This window comes from Mus caroli, unplaced genomic scaffold (genome assembly GCF_900094665.2).
Source record: "Mus caroli unplaced genomic scaffold, CAROLI_EIJ_v1.1 scaffold_18195_1, whole genome shotgun sequence".
Classification (NCBI taxonomy): Eukaryota; Metazoa; Chordata; class Mammalia; order Rodentia; family Muridae; genus Mus; species Mus caroli.
Window position 1 is genome coordinate 14,282 of NW_018388453.1, and position 5,842 is coordinate 20,123.

The following is a 5,842-nucleotide window of genomic DNA, read 5'->3' on the forward strand; positions in this document are numbered from 1 at the left end:
GCCATCTGGTAATCTCTGGAATTAGTTGTTATAGTTGTCTCTGGTTAGAGCTTGTTCCTCTCGTGATTCTGTTAGCCTCTATCAGCAGACCTGGGAGACTAGCTCTCTCTTGAGTTTCAGTGGTCAGAGCACTCTCTGCAGGCAAGCTCTCCTCTTGCAAGGAGGTGCACAGGTATCTGGCGTTTGGAGCTGCCTTCTGGCAGAAGATGAAGGCCTGAAATAGGGCCTGTTCCAGAAGCTGTTAGCTTCTGTAGTCCATGCTCTCACCTGTGCAGACTAGTCTCAGAGGGATCCAGAAGCCAAAATGGCTCCCCCAGGTGCTCCGGCAAAGCCCTCCCGGGCGAGATGGACACCTCTCCTCTGGCAGGGAAGGTGCCCCGATGTCTGGAGCCCGAAATAGGGTCTGCCTCAGAAGCTGTCCACTAGGGACCTTGGGGGTGTCCGTCAACTCAGCACACAAGGTCTCTATGATCATTTTGATGTGTGCTTGGATTTGGTTTTCGAGAATTTTATTGAGTATTTTTGTATCGATATTCACAAGGGAAATTGCTTTAAAGTTCTCTGCACATAGTGGAGCATTTGTCCTTATTACAAGTTGGAGCATCTTCTGGGTATATGCCCAGGAGTGGTATTACTGGATCCTCAGGTAGTACTTTGTCCAATTTTTTGAGGAACCACCAAACTGATTTCCAGAGTGGTTGTACTAGCTTGCAATCCAAGCAAAAATGGAGGAGTGTTCCTGTTTCTCCACATCCTTGCCAGTATCTGCTGTCACCTGAGTTTTTGATCTTCGCCATTCTGACTGATGTGAGGTGAAATCTCAGGGTTGTTTTGATTTGCATTTCCCTAATGACTATGGATGTTGAACATGTTTTTAGGTGCTTCTCAGCCTTTCGGTATTCCCCAGTTGAGAATTCTTTGTTTAGCTCTGTAACCCACTTTTTACATAGGGCTATTTGGTTCTGTGGAGTCTGACTTCTTGAGTTATTTGTATATATTAGATATTAGCCCTCTATCAGATTTAGGATTCGTAAAAATCTTGTACCAATCTGCAGGTTGCCTTTTTGTCTTATTGACAGTGTTCTTTACCTTACAGAAGCTTTTCTATTTTTGAGGTCCATTTGTCAATTCTTGATCTTACAGCACAAGCCATTGGTGTTCTGTTCAGGAATTTTTCCTCTGCGTCCATATCTTTGAGCTCTTCCCCACTTCTTCCTCTATAAGTTTCAGTGTCTCTGGTTTTATGTGGAGGTTCTTGATCCATTTGGACTTGAGCTTTGTACAAGGAGATAAGAATGGATTGTTTCACATTCTTCTACCAGCTAACTGCAAGTTGAACCAACACCATTTAAACTTTGAATACCCAAGATACAATTCGAAGAAACTCAAGAAGAAGGAAGATCAAAGTGTGGATACTTCAATCCTTCTTAGAAGGGGGAACAAAATACCCATGGAAGGAGTTACAGAAACAAAGTGTGGAGCAGAGACTGAAGGAATGACCATCCAGAGACTGCCAAACCTGGGGATCCAGCCCATAAACAACCACCAAACCCAGACACTATTGCAGATGCCAACAAGAGCTTGCTGACAAGAGCCTGATAAAGCTGTCTCCTGAGAGTCTCTGCCAGTGCCTGACTAATACAGAAGTGGATGCTCACAGCCATCCATTGTACTGAGCACAGGATCCCCAGTGGAGGACCTAGAGAAAGTACCCAAGGAGCTGAAGGTGAAAGTACACAAGCAGCCACATAGGTGGAACAAAAACATGAACCAACCAGTACCCCCAGAGCTCTCTGGGAATAAACCACCAATCAAAGAAAACACATGGTGGGGTTCATGGCTTTAGCTGCATATGTAGCAGAGGATGGCCTAGTCGGTCATCAGTGGGAAGAGAGGCCCTTGGTCCTGAGAAGGTTCTATAACCCAGGATAGGGGAATGCCAGGGTCAGGAAATGGGAGTGGGTGGGTTGGGGGGAGGGAATAGGGGATTTTCAGAGGGGAAACTAGGAAAGAGGATAACATTTGAGATGTAAATAAAGAAAGTATATAATTTTTAAAAAACAAAAAGAAACAAAAATATAGTCTGAAAAAAAATGTTTGCCTTTATATGATTTGTCTAATTATGACGCCTCTTTACAACAATAAAACACTATCTAAGACAGGCAAAAAAAGAAAGAAAGAAATACAAATGGCCAATAAATATGAAAAACTCTTCAAAATCCTTAACCATCCAGGAAATGAAAATTGAAGTAAGGGGGATTTCATCTCACCTCATTTAAAATGGGGATCATTTTTTAAAATTAAAATAAAGGATGATAACACATGTTGGTGAAGTTGTGGGGAAAAGAAACCATTCTACACTTCTGATAGGATGTAAACCAATTAGCAACTATGGAAGTTGATATAGAGGTTTATCAAAAAAGTAATAAATAAATAAATAAATAAATAAATAAATAAAGCCTCGAAAGGATCCAGCTATACCACTTCTGAGTACACATCCAAAGGACTCTAAAGACACCACAGAGACAAATACACATCCATATTTCCTGCTGCACTTAATTCACAGTAGCCAAGATATGAAACCAAACTAGATCCTCATCAATAGATGAACAGACAGAGATAATGTGACATGTATACTCAATGGGATTTTTATGAGTATTGGCTTACATAAATTATTGCATCATATGCATGTCTGGTGGCCACAGTGGCCAACAGAGAATGTCAGATACTCTGTAACTGGAGTTACGACAGTTATACGCCACCAGATGGGTGTTTGGGATTGAACCTGGTCTTCTGGAAGAGCAGCAAGAGCTTTTAACCACTGAGACACTTCTCCAGCCTCAATTTTATTTTCTTCATGTCTGAATTAAAGTTCAAGTGGGTAAAGGCTGAAGAGAACTCAATGGTTAAGAGCACTAACTGCTTGTCCAGAGGACCTGAGTTTCAATACCCACACTAGATAACTCATACTCTCCTACACACTCTCCTGTGCATAGGACCCATGCACTCTCCTGGCCTCAATAAGCACCTGAAAACAAACAGTTTACATGCACATAGACACTCTCGCGAGCATAAATAAGAATAAATAATAAAAAATCATTTTAAAAAGAAGAATGAAATTTTATCATTTCTTAGGAAATCGTGTAACTGTGTAGCAGTATATTAATTGAAATAAATTGGATTCATAAAGAAAAATATGTTTTCACTCAAGTGGATCTGTGTGTACATACATGAAAAGAGGGGCTGGTTTATAAATGGAGGGCAGAAACCAACAAGAGAAGACAGATTTTGGGAAAAGGAGGAAACCGCAGAATGAAAACAGGCAAATGTAATACTATACAGAAATAAAGATGCCATAAAGAAACCAATTATGTTGTATGCCACCTAACAATAATTAATTTTTTTTGCTGTTGTTGAATTTATTACAGGAAGTTGACTGCCAATGCTGTATGATACTCCCAACTGTTACTAGGTGGTGATGCAGATGAAGTCAAGGGTTGAGGGAACAGTCAGGGTTTCTGCAGGCAAGGTTAAAAGAACCTCAGATGACCTCTCTAGGAAGTCGCCATGCCAACAGGTCACTAGGCAGATGACATTCCTCACCAACAGACTCTGGGCACCAGAGTTGTCAGACAACTACACACACTTGGGATGGGCTAAGCAGACTGATGCTGTACAGAGAGGGCACAGCCTTGTGCTATCTACCTCTCCTCTGTGCTGTGCTGAGCTAGACTCACTGCTGGGATACAGCAGCCTGTGGAGATGTTTGTGCCTTCTTTAAGGGATACTTGCAAACATTCCCTGATGCCCAATTATTTGAAGATACTTTATTTTCACAATGGTTCACAACATAAGCTTCTGGCCTATTCTGCCAATGTACAAACTACAAACTCTTGCTCAGCAGCTGAGGGCACTCTTTAGTATCATGTCTGAAAAGTGAATAAAAATCCATATAAAACAAATACTCAAAGTTTCCATAGGAACACAGTAAAGTGTGACCCCCATCTCCTAGCCTTCCATACTGTATTGGTGTCAACCCTACTCTTACAAAGACATCCCAAACTAGCAGTAAGTTAAATGGTCCCCCCAAATGCCTTAATTCAAGCTAAACTTGCATGTAAGAGCTACAAGAATGGCATCTACACAGTTATCCTAGCAGAAGCACAGGCTGCAGCGTGAAGGTCCATCCCACTCCCCTGGGCACAAGACATGGACAGAGTGCCATCATCCTTCTCCTCCACCTCAGGCAGGAAGCCATGGCTCTGAATCTGCTTCATGAGTTGCCACATTGACCGTGACATTACATAGTAGATGTTTGGCCTCTGGAACCCATTGAAAGTAGAAGCAGCAGCAATGGTGTATGCACCCATGTTTTCAAACAGCATCCAATCACCCACATGCATTTCAGGCAGGTTACAGCACTCAACGATCCGATCAAGGCCATCATATGTTGGCCCCCAGATGCTGAATAAGTAATACTTCTCATCTGGCTTGGGTCTCTTCTGCAGCAGGGCCTTCACATGGGCATGATCATAAAGAATGCAGTTAAATGGTCCATATGCTCCATCATTCACATAATACATGAAGGTGTGCTCATTTGACTCATCTTCATTGTCAGGGCCAGGCTTCTCCTTCCACACATTTTTTGTTTGTTTGTTTTGTTTTGTTTTGTTTTTTGGCAATGATGTTGACTGCAAGCGTGAAAGCTGACAAGACATAGTATCTGCCTGGCTCAGCTATGATTCCCACTCCAGAGTCTGATGGGAAGTACTTGTCCAGAGCTAAGTTGATTACACTGGTGATCTCTTCAAATTTAAGCTTTGTATCTTCAGATCCAGAAAAGCCACCACCAATATCAAGCAGATACATGCTGAAACCAACTTTTGTTCCCATGTCAAACACACAGCCCGCATCCGACTCTGCCTGCACGAAGGTCTATGGGTCAGTACATCCATTGCCCACATGGAAGCTGACACCAATGACATCATTATTTAGCTCTTTTGATCGTTCCAAGAGAAGCCTGCTAGTTTTGAGTGTGGCACCAAACTTAACACTGAGGCGACAAACTGTTTTGGAATCATCAGTGGCAATCCGTAGAACTAACTTTGCCTTTGGATGTGCTCTGGCGACTTTCATCAATTCAATTTCACTGTCAAAAGTTATTATCTGTACTCAGTTACTGGCAGCATACTTGATTTGAGAGACTTGTTTACAAGGATTTACATAGATAATCCTCTCTGGAGGCACCCCAAGCCCCTGTACCAACTGTATTTCAGTCTTGCTTGCACAGTCAAATCCTGTCCCAGTGGCAGGTAGGGTGCTCACTATGGCTCTGCTATCGTTACACTTGACTGTGTAAAAGGGAGTAACACGGGGAAGAGCTTTTAGCCACCTCAGATGCTTCTTTAGAACGTCTCCGAGGTCCGCAACATAGAAAGCATCCTTATCGTCAGAGGAAGAGACCTCATTGATATACTTTTATAATATAAAAGTATTTAATATAATATAATGAAAAAGTCATTATTTCAGATGGTATGAGAAAGTTTTAGAAGCCTAACATTCCTAATAGGGATGTATAAAATAAAGGGATATAACTTGGGGCAACAAATATTCAAAAGGTGACTGGGCTTGTGGCTTTCTGAAAAACTACTTGGGTAGCATGCACAGATCCCTGTATTTGAGCCACTGCTCAAATTTTCAGAATATGAGGAGAAATAGGATGCAAGTGTAGCATCTCCCATCTCTCTCTCTCTCTCTCTCTCTCTCTCTCTCTCTCTCTCTCTCTCTCTCTCTTCTCTCCTCTCCTCTCTCTCTCTCCTCTCTCTCTCTCTCCTCTCTCTCT

At 42.1% G+C, this 5,842-nt stretch overlaps 1 pseudogene; it reads right to left on the bottom strand.

The window, feature by feature from the left end:
- Window positions 1–4,139: 4,139 nt before the first annotated feature.
- Window positions 4,140–5,475, bottom strand: LOC110287616 (annotated as a pseudogene).
- Between the last annotated feature and the right edge of the window lie 367 nt (window positions 5,476–5,842).